The following is a 15,788-nucleotide window of genomic DNA, read 5'->3' on the forward strand; positions in this document are numbered from 1 at the left end:
CACTGAGGGCTATTATAAGAAACATGAAGATTGTTTCTGTCCCTTTTGAAAAACTATAAAGCTTCAACTATCTTCCAGCTTGATACATTTTTAAATTCAGAACCAGGTAAATCTCTCATCCTGGGTACTCCTTTTACTGGACCATTAGAGCAAAACTAAAACAGTTCCCCTTTTTGCTCAAACTATCAGAAACCTCTGAGCTAAGACAGAGAAAGACAAACATCTATGATCTCACTTATATTTGGAATCTAAAAACTAACAAGCATGGACTTCCCTGGTGGTTCAGTAGTTAAGACTCCGTACTCCCAGTGCAGGGGGCCCTGGTTCGATCCCTGGTCAGGGAACTAGATCCCGCATGCTGCAAACAAAGGAGCCCGCATGCCGCAACTAAAGATCCTGCATGCCCCAACAAAGATCCCACATGCTACAACTGAGACCCAGCACAGCCAAATAAATAAAATGAAACAAAACAAAACAAAAAAACTAACAAGCAAACATAAAACCCCAAGCTCATGGGCGGGGGGTGGGGGGGGGGAGGCAAATGGGTGAAGGGGGTGAAAAGGTACAAACTCCCAATTATAAAATAAATAAGTCATGGGGATGTAAGGTACAGCATAGTGACTATAATTAACAATACACTATATTGCATATTTTAAAGTTGCTAAGAGAGTACATCTTACAAGTTCCTATTACAATAAAAAAAATCTGTAACTATGTAGGGATGTTAACTAGACATATTGTTGTATATGTTTTGCAAAATATACAAATATTAAATCATATGATGTATACTTGAACTAATAAAATGTTGTATATCAATTATATGTCAATAAAATATAAAAAAAACTTTAAAAGAAGAAAACACTGAGCTACATTAGCACAAAATTTGACCTAAAACCAACCTCTAGGGCTCATGTTTTTCGAGTTATTTTTAATTTCCCAAGCTGCTTCAAACTAAGCAAGTATTTATTATTTCAACAAATAGTCAACAACTAGGTGAGATGTACTTTATTAGGTTTTTGTGATGATGTGGTCCTTAATTTCATGAAATTTATAGTTTTTGGTTTTGAAATCAGGAGCAAATGTACATAAATAAATTTATTTAAAAGCTTGAATTTCAAATAAGATAAAAATAATGACAAAAATATATTTAGGCAACTTAATAACAGACCTGAAGAGACACATGGTAATGTGTATGGTAAACACTACAGTTTTTTGATGCAAAAGTAAGGATCTCTGCTAAAACCTAGGAGGATGTGCTCTGAACAGACTTTCTGATAATCCAGCATGCTTCATACACTGAAATGTATTTGTACTGGTCAGCACTTCCTCTCTCTCAGCCTCTGGATCTATTGCTGAACATCACAGCTAGCAATGAAGTCAGCCGTGTCTAGAATAAAATATTTTCTTTCAAATGTGTGCTTAATTTATCTGAATCAGATGCCTCTGCCTGCTGGAATTCTCGATACAGACTGAAACTAATTTGTCCTCTGTCGGTCATCTGATGCAAGCAGCAACAAAAACACTAGTCAAAGAGACAATGAATTAGAGCCTCATTTGCCATATATATATATACACATACACACACACATATATATAATACATATATATGTATAATTCCATAGAGGCCAGTACAAAAATTGGAAAGTAGAAGTGGAAAGATGTGCTTTCTCTCATGCTGATTTGAGGGTCTCTTCCCACACCAAGGAGCCTGTGTTTCCATTGATGTGGTCAGGTTAGGTTACTGACCACCCGCAAATGCGGCTTCCTAAAAACAGACTTTTTCATTCATTTCCTATTCAAAAAATAAAAAGTGTCCTCTTAAGGTAGATTCTGGGTATGGATTTTAAGAGAAACTTCATTTTTCCTTACAATAAAAGATTATAGATTTCTGGTGTCCAGGGAATAAAACCAAACAACATTTTCCATAGGCCATTAGTTAGCATACATATACAATCCTAGATAAGATCATCTCACAAAGTTCAAGATTATTTATCATTTTCATCAAATTTATGGGCACTCTTTAGTAGGATTTTTATATGTAGAACTGGTTTTAAAGGCATATATTCATTTCTATGTTGAGAAAACAGCTCATTTTTATCAAATATAAGCAATTAGTAATTGCTTTTATTTCTTCCTGAATCTGATAGCAATTTCAATAGTGGTGCATGACTCTGCCATTTAAACTACAAAGTTCAGATTTAATGCCACTCACCATTTATCTGCACTTAAAAAAAAATAATGGTGTAGCCAAATGATATCCTTTGTGGTTGGAATTAACTTTTTTCTGATCTATTGCTATGTTCCTTAAAAGTGTGAAATATCACTCAGTAAAAATATACTCAAAAATATGAAAAATGACATCTAAGTCGAGAATAGACTATCTTATGCTCTTTCAGAATCTATTGATAACTTTTGCCTTTTAGTCCAACTGAGGGTGTTTCCAAGGCTTTTCTCCTCTGTTTTCTTCACTCTCTCTTTCTCCCTTTCTCTCTCCCTCCTTTGCTGCCTCCCTCCTTCTTTGCTTCTTCCCATTTTCCAAATGCCTAATGCAAATATTATGGGTTTAGGCCCAACTGCGACTAGGATACCTCAAGATATGGAATATGGTCAGAGGAAATACGCCTTAGAGTATCTGAAGTGTGTGTAAAATGCAAGGGTCTTCTTTCACCAGAACTAATGAATCAGTATCCTTGGCCATAGGACCCTATTAAGTTCACATTTTTACGAAAGTTTGATATGCCTGGTGAAGCTTGAGAGTCACTGCTCTAGACTTTCTTTATGTAACACTTCAAGCAGTCAGACCCTGCCTGATTTCTGGTTGAATCCTTCTTTTTGCCATAACTAGAACCATTTTACTCTCACTTAAAGATGTGGAAACCACAACCAAGAGGGACACAGATGTACGAGTGCCTTTTTATTCACTAATAAGTGAATACTGGTCAATGTAACTTTACTTCGTGATTTACTGTATCCTAATTATTTGCAAAGAACAACCCAAGTAAACTCTACATGATGCCATATAAACCAGAATTTCTGGGTAGTGAAAACATGGTATTTTTCAGCTGCTGAATGATAGCAATATAGACAAAGGTGTTGACTGAACATATGCAGATAAATCATTTGAAATATTACTGCCTTCAGCATCTTCCCTTAACTTCTTGGTTATCCAATCTCCTTATATTCTCACATTCACCTTCTCCATACTCACCCACATCAACTACTTCTCCCCCCACTCAGTAACTGGACCCATAGGATTCTGTAACTGCTGAAAAAAAGCTCAGGACTCTCCAATTGTTGCACTTTTACCAACCATTTACCAATCATTGATGTGAAGAGAAAGCCACAGATATGAATTGGATGGCATTTATGAATGTAACCGGGAAATATTAGAAAGCTACTGTTTTAAAATCCACATTAAAATTCGAAGACATGTAGAAAATCTGGACTATTGTCCTTGCAGGGATTAAGGTTTTGGATAGCGAGTTACTTTAAAAAAAAAATGGGGCTTCCCTGGTGGCGCAGTGGTTGAGAGTCCGCCTGCCGATGCAGGGGACACACGTTCATGCCCCGGTCCGGGAAGATCCCACATGCCGCGGAGCGCCTGGGCCCGTAAGCCATGGCTGCTGAGCCTGCACGTCCAGAGCCTGTGCTCCGCAACGGGAGAGGCCACAGCAGTGAGAGGCCCACGTACTGCAAAAAAAAAAAAAAAAAAAAGGCAATAAAGCCACATAAGAACACTCTCCAGGGCTAAAATTGGAAAAGCTAAAACAAATCTAACTCTCAGTTCGAACAAGTGAATCCTGATCCACCTCACTTTGAAAAAAATATATATACATCCAAGTATTCTTAGTAACTGAATTGGAAACTTCTCAGCCTATCACATGTCCCCCTTACCCTCCCTGCCTCTTCAGGTGATTATTTTCTAGGAGTGAAATGTGCCTACATTATTACAATAGAAAGAGTAATTGACATATCCTCCCAACCACCATCACCTAATAATAATAAACCACCTTTGTTCACAAGGTTAATTAGCAGCTGCCTGATAATTAATATTAACCAATATGTTAGTTTACTAACAAGCCATGAGGCAAGAGAATATATGTAGATTGTATGTTCCTTTAAAAACTAGTATAGTTGGTTTAACTTCTGGAAAGTGGATTTGTAATATTTATATTTGACATAGAATTATTCATAAATATCCATAAAAATCAGTTTATCTATCAAAGATAGATAAAAATCAAAACCCTAATATAAGTGACACACATTGGTAGTTTCAGTAACCTTGTGCAAAAGCTTCTAAATTAGCAAATACAGAAAAATATATATTTCTTTTCATTTAAGACAGCCCGTTTACTAGATGTATGAACTCAAGCTATTGGCCACAATTGCCTCTACTTTCTGGTCAATACAGCGAACACATTTTTGCTAGGTTGAAACTAAATTTAGGAGACACAGCTGACTGATTGTTGTGCTGGGATCTGGTATCATTTCTGTAGACGTGGTAAAGACAGGGCTACATTTTAAATTTTACTTGACGGTTTCTATACAAGTCAGTTTTAAGAGTGCTAATTAATCACAAAATTGACCCTTAATGTGCTGCTCAGATCTTCCTAGTAGTACAGATGGGTTGTATTGTTGGCAGACAGTATTGTGCCTAAGACAGCCATAAACATTCAAATACAGTTGGAAACTTGCAGTTCTGAATGATGTAATTTTCTAAGTTTTAACTCTTCTCCATTTTTACTCCTCTTTCCCCATAAAGACATTAGAAATGTTGCACATCTTTCTGGAATAAATTAAACCCTATTATATCTAAGTACAGGAGAATGACTATCCCCAAAAGGGTGCTAGGTAACTGACATCATCACTGTATAAATCTCCACTACCAACCTAATACATATATTCTTAAATAAGAAAACATGGCTTTATTGAAAAAGTGGTCTCTTCGGTGGCTATGTGTTAACACAGGCACAACATCACTCATGAGATAGATTACTTTTTGTTTAAAACCTGAAAATCAATTGGATGCTGCTGAGGTTTCAAATTTGATATTGACTAAAACTTAGTTGAGAATATAAAATCAACTCTATGTAAGTCAATTGTCAATTTCTAAAATAGTTTTACTCATAATAGGTGATACCAAACACATGACTGCTTTCTCAAAAAAACAGCATTATTCTCTCAACCTCTCTCACTATCTAGTCTTTCATATAAAGAAACAAACCTTAGCTCCTATTAACTATATAATGTAGAGAAAGAATTACTGTCTATTTAATTACTGTCATTACTGTTTTCAAATGCCGGCCCCCCACCATTAGAAATTCTCAAAGTAATGAGCTGCCTTATTATTTGCTTGCAGAGCATTTCACAAAAATATTCTTGCAACCAGATCTCCTAAACCACAAAATTACCCTCATGAAAGAACAGATGTCAGGCTCATGGGAAAGAAGCAGATGTGTTCATAGGTGTCCTTTTTTGAGGGGGTTCTCTCAACTGTGCAGGCCTGGTGCTGTTAAACTAGTCACTTGGAGAGGGAGCCTACCACCCCTTACTTCTCAGACTCTAGAACACATGGCTAACAGCATAATACAGTTCTCACACATTTTTCTAATCAAAATTGTCAAGCAAGGGTCTTGTGTTTCTAAGATTCTAGCATCTCAGCTCTTTGTCATATTTCATTCCCAAAGAGCCATCCCTCTTCCAATGTCAAATTTATACTCATCCAAGTTTTCCTCCATTCATTCATTTTGAAGCATAAATAATGTCTACTAGCCATAATAAAGAGCATCCTTCCAAGAGGCATCTGTATTTCCTAATATCAAAACTCCATGTTTAAGATTTAGGGCAAAGTCTGAAATCAAGCCACCTGAATTTAAACTTCAAAATTTTTAGTTCCCAGCAAGGTTACCTTGATCAAGTTTCTTCATTTTTGTGTCTCAGGTTTTCATCTGTAAGCTTGCAAATATAACAGTACCTCTCTCATAGGGATGTAGTCAGGAATAAGCTACTTAGTGTATGTAAAGCACTTAGAGTGGTTCTTGACACATTATATGTTCAATAAATGTTGGCTATAATTATGCATGCATGAGAACTAAGCACAGTCATTGAGGTTGGAGCATTTTGGAGGCAAGGAAGTATTAATATCTTTCCTAAAGGCACTGAAACAATAGTATACACGTGATAGTATAATGCATCGTGATGTTAAGACCTTAGGGGATGAAAGGGCTGAAAGTGAGTTTCAAAACTGAGATTTAAAAAAAAAATGGATGAACTGAAAATAAATACAAAGAGTAAAAGTGAAGAATAAATACAACTGGGGTTATATTTACTTCATACCAAGTCTTTAAAATAAAGCTAAAGATGTCACTTAGTATGGAGTAGCATTTACTTTTGACAAATATCATACTGCACTCACAGTCTTACTCTGGAATTAGTACTAGCTAACTATACCATCAAACTGACAGTCCAATCTGAAATAATTTAAACAAAGTTTCATTAGTTAAACATCATCTACATACACTTTCTGTTATACTCCCAACAAAAGCTGATGGATTGGCACACGTGATTTTTTTCCCCTCAAAATGTAGTTCAGACTCTTTTACTCTATTTTTTTCCATCTCTCTTCTCCACAACCCATGTGCCCAGAGTTCCTCTACAAATAACCCCTTTTTACCAGTAGAACTGTTTACTTAGGCCTTTATAGGTGAAAGGGATGCAGGTGTCAGAGTTAAAACTGTAGAAGTGGCTTCTGCCTTCAGAGCTAACCAGAAGTGTGTGATTATACCTTGCACTTAAGTTTCAGTTGCATACATAAACACTGCCTTAGTCTACTCAAATTTTTCATGGCATGGTTACGAAATTAATGGCAAAATAATTACATATTGAAGGTAAAGGAAAATTTCAGCGTTTTGGAGAAGGCAAATATCACAAATATTTTTACTAAAAATAAAATAGTTTTCATTATTTTTTTCAAGATGCCAAGTAGTCTGAAAGTTCAAAAATTAAATGATTCTTATTATGGTTTCCTCCTTTATGTAACTGTTTTGGTAAAATTGCCTTATGATAAATAAAGATTTTGCTTAAGGGAAAGAAATTTGTCATCCATGACGTAAATAGATTAAAGACAATGGAAGATCACATTCTAATTTAAAAAGTGACAGTAAATGATAATCTACTAAGTGAATTGCCAATATGTACATCAATTAACTGTCACATCCACGAACTAGGACAAATTTATAATATGTTACTTATATCTCATTTCTAAAATGGAGACAAGTGGTTATTTTTCCTGTCATATTATGCTAGTTAAATAAAGAGTATAATATCGTATTTCTTGAATATTATACTAAGTTTTTGCATTTAAACAAGCCATTCAACAGCCTATTATTGGACTGACAGCTTTATACCAAAGCAAAATGGTTAAATTTTTCCTTTCTGATCATAATTTTTCCGTTTGAGACAGATCATTACTCTTTCAATTTTCCTCTCACCACCATCATCAGAATATCAGAAACAGCTATGTCAGGTTGTACTTTGAGTTTGAAGAGAAAATTAACTATGTCTTTTGCAAGAGACTGATCAATTTCCCTTTATTAATATAAGATGCAGACTCCATGACAACTGACCAAGTTCTCTGCCTGAAAACTTCCAGACCTCATCTTCTAGGTTACTGTATTATGGTTACCATCCTACTGTGGAGTGCCAGTCCTGTCAGTAACACAACTGACTTACTTAAAGCTAAATCAGAGCAGCAAAGTACCTCTGGCATCTTGCATTTTAAATACTTTTGCTTTCAGCTTTAGTCCAAAGCCTGAAGGGAAATGGAAACTCATCGGAAGCCATAACCATCAAATTAGTCCATGTGCAATTCTCCCTTTTCCTCACTCTGATCATGACTGAGGCTTATTGTCTATTAAAGACATTCAGAATAACTTCATTGACACAAGTTCTAGCACATTCACAATGAAATTAACTGAGGAAGTAAATGCCATTACATACTCTTGTACTCAACAGGATTTTATTGTAGGTAGAACTTACAAGAAAGAAGCATCACTCTGCTTATCAGAATTCTAAAACCTAAAAGTAAGCAAAGATTTGCTGGTATGAAGGATGATAATGAAGAAGCTTTAGGAATTGTATTATCCATTTTGGAGAAATCTGGATTAAACATAAACTGCGAAGAAAGGCAGGTATATGCCACTGACAGAAATAAAAAGGCACAAGTGAGAATGTTCTGTTTGTAATCTTGAGCCAAAACAATCTGGAGTTAACTTTTTAATAGCTTTTTTATTTTAAAAATGAAATGTGTGTACAAATAGATCATCTAAAAACTACAGAGAGGAAAATAATAGAAAAAATAAAGTTTTCCACCAGCCATCACTCACATTGTTATCTGAATGATTTTTAATTTTAATTACTGAAAGCTGTTCGTTCTTACTAGTTCATATAGGTTATTTAACAAAACAAAAGCTTTCATCTATTGCATACCTTCTATTGATATATGTCACATATTATATTAAGAAATTTGCTTAAATTTATGAATTCATTCCAGAAATATTTAAAGAGTTGCTGTTGTGGTTTTGTGACTGACCTGGTCTGGCTGCTGAGCCGTGACCAAGGCACAGAGAGTTCCTATACGTACAGAGTTGAAAACCTGAACACTGGAAGCACAAAGTAAACTAGGTTAAGTTAGATATCCTGCCAACTAACTTACCTAGAATCTCTTTTATGCTTAAAATTGTACTATATAATCAATGCATTATTGTAGTGAAACATTTATTTAAATAATACAACGGAATACAAGATAAAGCACTGTCCAAATAGTCACTGTTATTAGTTTGGTGTGTTTCTTTCCTGACACTTTCCATGAATTGATAAATAGAAACATATATGTATCTTTATCATTCTTAAACAATCAGAATATGTAATACACACCATTATATGTATTATGTTTTTATTTACTTATAAATATATTGTAGTCCTCTTTCTATATCAGTAAATACAGATGTAGTGAAACATTTATCTGAACAGTATTCTTTGCCTGAATATAGGATGATAAATAAATTATGTCACACTCATAATCAAATATTTTCAACCACATAGAGAGGTATAAAACTAAAAGTTCAGAAACACACACACACACACACACACACACACACACACATATAAACTTCAGTCCATCTGCACTACCCAAGTTTTATTTTTAATTGTTCTGTTGGCAATCATTTTAACTTTTACTGTTATTTATTAAATATTATAAATATTATAGTTGTGTATTTACAATTACATAAACACATACATGCCAATTACTGGAATTACCAATTCATAACAATATCTATTAATTTACCAATACAAAAAATAAGAAATTTAGGAGACAAAACACTATCCCTCTTTTCCTCTCCATCTCCCAACTCTGGATTTTGTAATTTCTTTTATTTTATCACTATATTCAAAAAATTTCTAGTGGTTGCCATAAGGACTTTAAGATTTATAGACCTTTACTTTTTTCTCTTGATTTGCCAAAATCACGCATCATCTATAGACTTCACAGTATAAAGATAATAGGAAGTAGTCACTGTTCTTTCAAAACCGTACCTTTTCCACCATCTGTGTTATTTTATGATTATTATTTTTATGTTTTCAAGGTTTAAAACATGCACTTTAAATTTTGAGATATAATGAAGTCTTCCCTGACTTTACAGTAGGCTAATTAAGAAAACCTAAAAACAGATAAATGGCATTAAGAGTATAAATCATGTACTATATTGAACTATAGAAGGATATACAAACCTATATTGTAACTCAAAGAAGATGTCTAATACTCTTTGGCTGTCCATTTATGTTTATGCTGACTAGTATAGGCAACTGGCATGCATTTCTGTGACAGTCTTATAAGCCTCTATCCCATAGGCCTGTCCTTGAATGTGCCCTCTTACTGAAGCAGGGCAGGCAGACAGACACTGTGGAAGATTCTTCTTTAAGAACAATGTTATGAAGAATTAAGTGAGAGAGTAGCACTGACATATACACACTACCAAATGTAAAACAGATAACTAGTGGGAAGCAGCCGCATAGCACAGGGAGATCAGCTTGGTGCTTTGTGACCACCTAGAGGGGTGGGATAGGGAGGGTGGGAGGGAGGGAGACGCAAGAGGGAAGAGATATGGAGATATATGTATATGTATAACTGATTCACTTTGTTATAAAGCAGAAACTAACACACCATTGTAAAGCAATTATACTCCAATAAAGATATTAAAAAAAGAATTAAAATCACTTACATTTCATCTCTTTAGAGAGTATTTCTCTTTATAAGAAAATAGAAGTTTTGATATAAATGTCCTTGCCTTTTGGAATCTTTAGGGAATCAACCTGATCACATTGTTCACAAGGGTAGGTTATTTACTCTTTTAAATGTATTTTAACTAATCTGTTGATGACACTCATCCTTCCTCCTGCTATTATATATATATATATATATATATATATATATATACCTTGATTTATTAATTTTAGAAAAAGTTTTTGAATCTCTGGAATGAAATAGATAATATTTTTATAACAACAATGGGCCACAGAGGAACATCTGAACAGACATAAAATAACTGATAGGCTACAAACTGCAGTCAGAAAAATCAATATAATTAGAAATTTAAAAGTAGTCAACAATTCTCAGAAATTCAAAAACAAAAAAAATGCATATAAATAATGCATTGGGTCAAAGAAGATACCATAGTGGAAATTTCTAAATATGTAGAACAGAACAACAGTCAAATATTACCTATAAAATATTTGAGATACATCTAAATGTTAATGTTAAATAATTAATAAAATATTTACTAATGTTAAATAAAAAGTAAACTAGGGTTAATAAACGAAGGGTTCTAATAAAAATTATAAACTATAACAAAGTAAAACCCAAACAATAAAAAGGAAGATAAAATAAACAAAATAAATAACTACTAATAAGGAAAATAAAGAAACAAAACAGTGAGGGTTAATAATACCAAAAATTGGCTCTTTGAAAGATGTATAAAATAAACAAAACTCTGGTAGGATTAAGAAAGTAAGAAAGGAGCACAAACTTTTAAAAATTAAGACTAAAAAGGAGTAGGAGTGCTATAACTACTGATACCCTTGAGATTTAGAAATACCATGAGAATAGCGTGAACAACTTGATGCCAAAAAATTTTTAATTTGGATGAGATGGACAATGTTTAGTGTACATGCCCTGTATAACAACTAAGAATTTCAAATATGTAAAATAAGAGAATCCATTTACACATTATCTAGTTCAAGGCCCTAAATAGACAGATAAGAAACTGAGGCCTAGAGAAGAAAATTCAGCTTTTCAATGGGGGGAAAAGTATTTTAATTAACTGATTTTATTTACTGTATCAATGGAGTCAAAAAATATTATCAAATGCCTCTTTAACTGTTATCTCTCTCATTCATATCACATGAGAGTATTGTCTCCTAAGGACTAAAATAACAGCCCTTAAAAATATTTTCCAAGGGGCTCCCCTGGTGGCGCAGTGGTTGAGAGTCCTCCTGCCGATGCAGGGGACACGGGTTCGTGTCCCGGTACGGGAAGATCCCACGTGCCACGGAGCGGTTGGGCCCGTGAGCCATGGCCGCTGAGCCTGCATGACCGGAGCCTGTGCTCCGCAACGGGAGAGGCCACAACAGTGAGAGGCCCGCGTACTGCAAAACAAACAACAACAACAACAAAAAAAATTTTTTTCCAAGACTCCTACCTGCATGGTGGTCTCTCTGAATATACCGGGTGTGGCCTGTTATTGGTACAAAGCAATAGACTAAAAAACAAGGCAAAAGAATTTTGCTAGGTCACAGTTACATATGCCTGAGAGGCAGAAAAAAAAAAAAGAGGCCCAAAGGCATACATTTTTAGAGTGCAAGAGTACTAACAGGAAGACAGTGTTGCGTTTTTTCTTTTTTTTAAGTATAACAATACTGTAAGCTCTTTGAGAGTGTGATATCGTTTTCATAGTATTAGTTATTAGGAAGATGCTCAAAATACTTTTATTTACTGTCAAACTAGATAAAATACCAAATCCCTTGAATTGGGAAGATTTCATTTCTTTTCTTTCTTTCTTTTTATTTTTTCTTTCCCTGAAGTATTTCAGGCTTCATTGCTGTGCAAAGTGAGACAACAACAACAAAGTGAAATTAAGCCATAAAGAAACAGAATATTAAATATACATATTTTTATTAAGTAGAGAAACAATTTGAATTTATACTATGATTTTCTCCAATCCAAAACCTTAGTTTTTACTGTATACAAAAGCTAGAGAGGCATTTTCAAACTAAGACACGATCCATGATTTCAATTAACTACTGACATTACTAGTGTGGCTTCTATGGTTGTGAAGACGTGAATAAGTGATCTGAGAATCATTTTCAGACCTAGAATGAGTATTTTGCAGGGATGTCGTAGTAATGAAAAATCCAAAGCTACCTGTATGAACTATACATGCAATTTATTCCTAATGATGAATAAGGAGTTTCATATAAAAATTTCATTTGGGCTCAGTACTTACAGGTTTAAAACTGACATTCCAAATGAAATGAAATCAAATAATGTATGAGTTAGGAATTATCATGGGAACCATCTATGCTGACTCCTTTCGATATTAAAGTTGTATGTTTACAATGAGATAACTAATGATAGAAATCATGAACCATTTTAATCAACAACTGGGATAAATAAGAGGGCTCAGAAATTGGAAACCTATCCAAATGGCAGTGCTCTCTGTAATATATCAAATCTTAACATTTTACCCAGGCCATACATGGGTTTGATTACTAGATTATAACTTTAAAACAGAAGGTAACTGTTTTTCCAGACCTTGAAAAAGGTGGCTGAAATTAAACATCCCAGAACAGGAAATGACAAATCATTCTATCCTTCTATTTTGCCTGGTGTATGGATATAGGGAAAATACATGACTCAGTCTAAAGCAGAGAAATCTGATGGACCTCATTTTTCTTCAGTCATGCTTCTTTTAAATCCAGCACAATGTTGTCTTCTGAGAATTCAAAATGGAAAAGAAAAGGCTGGAAATCTCTTTCCAGGCTCACTATGCAAGTGAAGATGATAACAAAGAGGTAACTGCAAAATGAAGTCATTGAAATAGTAAGATATATATGTATGTGTATATATATGTATATATATATGTGTGTGTGTATATATATATATATATATATATATATATAAAATACAAAGAGAAATGTTTTTGTACCTAGGGCAATACTGAGATTTAAACAGTTTTTTAAAAACTATTCTTTCTGTTATTAGCCCTTGGTCATTATTGATTTAATTTTTTAAAAATATGCTTGAGAGAGGGAATAAGGGGATCCTGGAATTCTTGGGCAGTAAAATGAAAAAAAGTAATATCCTGAAGATACCCAATAGAGCCCAATAAATGGAATCTATTTCAGAGGCCGCAGTCTTTAAGAATTTTATCTCTTTTCTCCTTCCAAGGTGGTAACATGATTTTTTGCAATTTTTTTTTTTGTACTTGTAGGTCAATTTTCAAAGCTTGTTCGATATAGCCAATTCGCAAAGTATTTATTTCGTGTCCACTTTGTAGTGACACTAATCATTCAGGTTAGTTAAGAAAATTGGAAGTTAACTTGGGTTTTGAAAAATAAATGATAAAATCTCCAAGACTGATATGGGAGGGAGTCTTAGGTTGAGAAGACTGTGTGTTTCAAATCGTGATACTGGGGATGTTTAGAGTATACAGGAGACATCAAGTAGTTTTTTAGGATTTTGATCATGAGTGTGCCGGGCATCAGCAGCCAGTGGGTTCAAGTTGGATCAACAGTAAAATTTGGATCAACCCAAATTACCGTGGCTCTCAGCTTCAGTCTGCTTGACTTACGGCACTTCCACTCAAGGTCCATCCACTTCAAAGCCTTTGGCAGTTATTCTTACATGTTTCTAGAATGTTAGCCAGTAATTCTTACATGAACTTCTTCTTGTGCTCAAGAGTGAGTCTTAAATAAAAACATGAGCCACATGAAAGAACTTGTTTCTTCAGTTTTTTCTGTTTTGTTTTGTTTTTTTAACTAATGCCCTGGGAAAATGCCAAAAGAACGTTTTCTATATTTCCAAGTTCCCAGTGTCCCCAAAGCCAGAGTAATTTTGGGTTCTGTGCGGTAGAATGGTGACTATGCAATTTGTACTTCCCTGTGAATATGAGCTCTAAAGTTCATTCTATACTGAGTCTCACAAAACCTGTCATGAAATTGCATCCATCAACCTCTGGCTTTCCAGTGATATTTTGGACCTCTTGCCATTTGCCCAACACTCTAGTCTTCTACTACTCCCTGGTCTTCCATTTACAAACCAACTCTCATTTTCTTCCGATTCCCTGTGGAACAGTCTCCATGCATACGCATTCATGCAAATAGATTCCAGGAAGGATCATCAGCCTCTCTGTTTTTGCAGAGCTGGTTTTGAATCTAATTTGGACCGAACTGTCACACCTACGGTGTATAATATCGCTGCCACTTTTGCTGGACAATAGCTCCTGGCTACAAGGGAAGTTTTCTGTGACAGAAATATACGTGCTACTTTCTTTTTTCAACCTCTGGCAAATACAATTACTAAATATCAAATTTTGTATCTGTATTCAGACAGTTTTCACCTGAGAGAGATCTACCTTATATTCTTCCCATTTCAACTATGTGACTTAGACAAAGTTTTTAAACACTCTTTAAAATTCAGTTATGCTCAGTTGGAAAACAGGATTAACACCTCCAAAATACAGGTGGTTTTAAGGAGTAAATGAGATAGCATGAGCAAGTAGATAATGTGTAGTGAAAGAGCTACAAAAATGCTACTCATGTTTGGCAATGTTACTATTACTACTATGGCAACAGCATAAACGTGTTGCCACTACACTCCTTAGAAGTGAAGTCTCTGCAACATTAGGAAAGCCTCTTTTTTATTCTATCCACACCAGAATAAGAGGCTGTACACTTGACAAAATACCCCGAAAGGAATGCCTTAAGATCCTGATATTGGACACAGCTGAGTAACAGAAGAGAACTAGTATCTTTCCTTCTCTTTGCTGTTGGTGGGAAAAATAAGACCTGGCAATGAAAATTCAGGGAGAGAGAAGATTCTGAACAGCATTACTATTTCATCACAAAGTAACCAATATGATGAGGAAATGTGAAATTAAATGTTTTTTTTAAAGGATGATAGTGCTGTAGCAGTGTATGGTCCCCAACCTTCAGTGTGGCCACTATAATAATATAAATTATAAAAGATTTGGCATATTTATTTATAGAGTTGAATTGTAATGTTGCCTTGTCTCTACTGGGGATGATGGGCAATACTCAGAATTATCTAGAATTTCATGTTAAAATTAGTTACAGTATTTCTTGACATTCAAGCCATGTATGTTGAGTAATAGAAGTTTGTTAGAAAGTGTTAGTATTGGCAACTCTCTTTGAACAGTCATGGTCATCCTTTACTTTACATATGGCAGGCCTCTTGGTGACTCTTAGGAAAGATTACAAAGTGTGGCACATCTTGGAAGACTACAAGAATGCATTATGTTGCCATAGACACATCTAAAATTAATGTTTCAAATATGCAGGCTTAGTGCAGAAAACTCCTTTGCCAAGTACATCTCAACTTAAAAAAATCAAGACTATTTTGTTATTAGTAGCTTCTAGTTAACCTACCAAAATAGACATTTATTAAACAATGTTTAGAGTACAGTTACTTCTAAAAATTTTAAATATTTTCA

The 15,788-nt window shown here is 34.5% G+C and overlaps 1 protein-coding gene across 4 annotated transcripts in view; it reads right to left on the reverse strand.

Annotated features, from left to right (window-relative positions):
- Positions 1-15,788, reverse strand: part of NLGN1 (neuroligin 1) — an 887,115-nt gene that overhangs the window by 430,984 nt on the left and 440,343 nt on the right. The gene's annotated exons all lie outside the window — the stretch shown is intronic.

Source organism: Monodon monoceros, unplaced genomic scaffold, assembly GCF_005190385.1.
Source record: "Monodon monoceros isolate NGI ecotype Baffin Bay Population unplaced genomic scaffold, NGI_Narwhal_1 Super_Scaffold_11, whole genome shotgun sequence".
NCBI lineage: Eukaryota > Metazoa > Chordata > Mammalia > Artiodactyla > Monodontidae > Monodon > Monodon monoceros.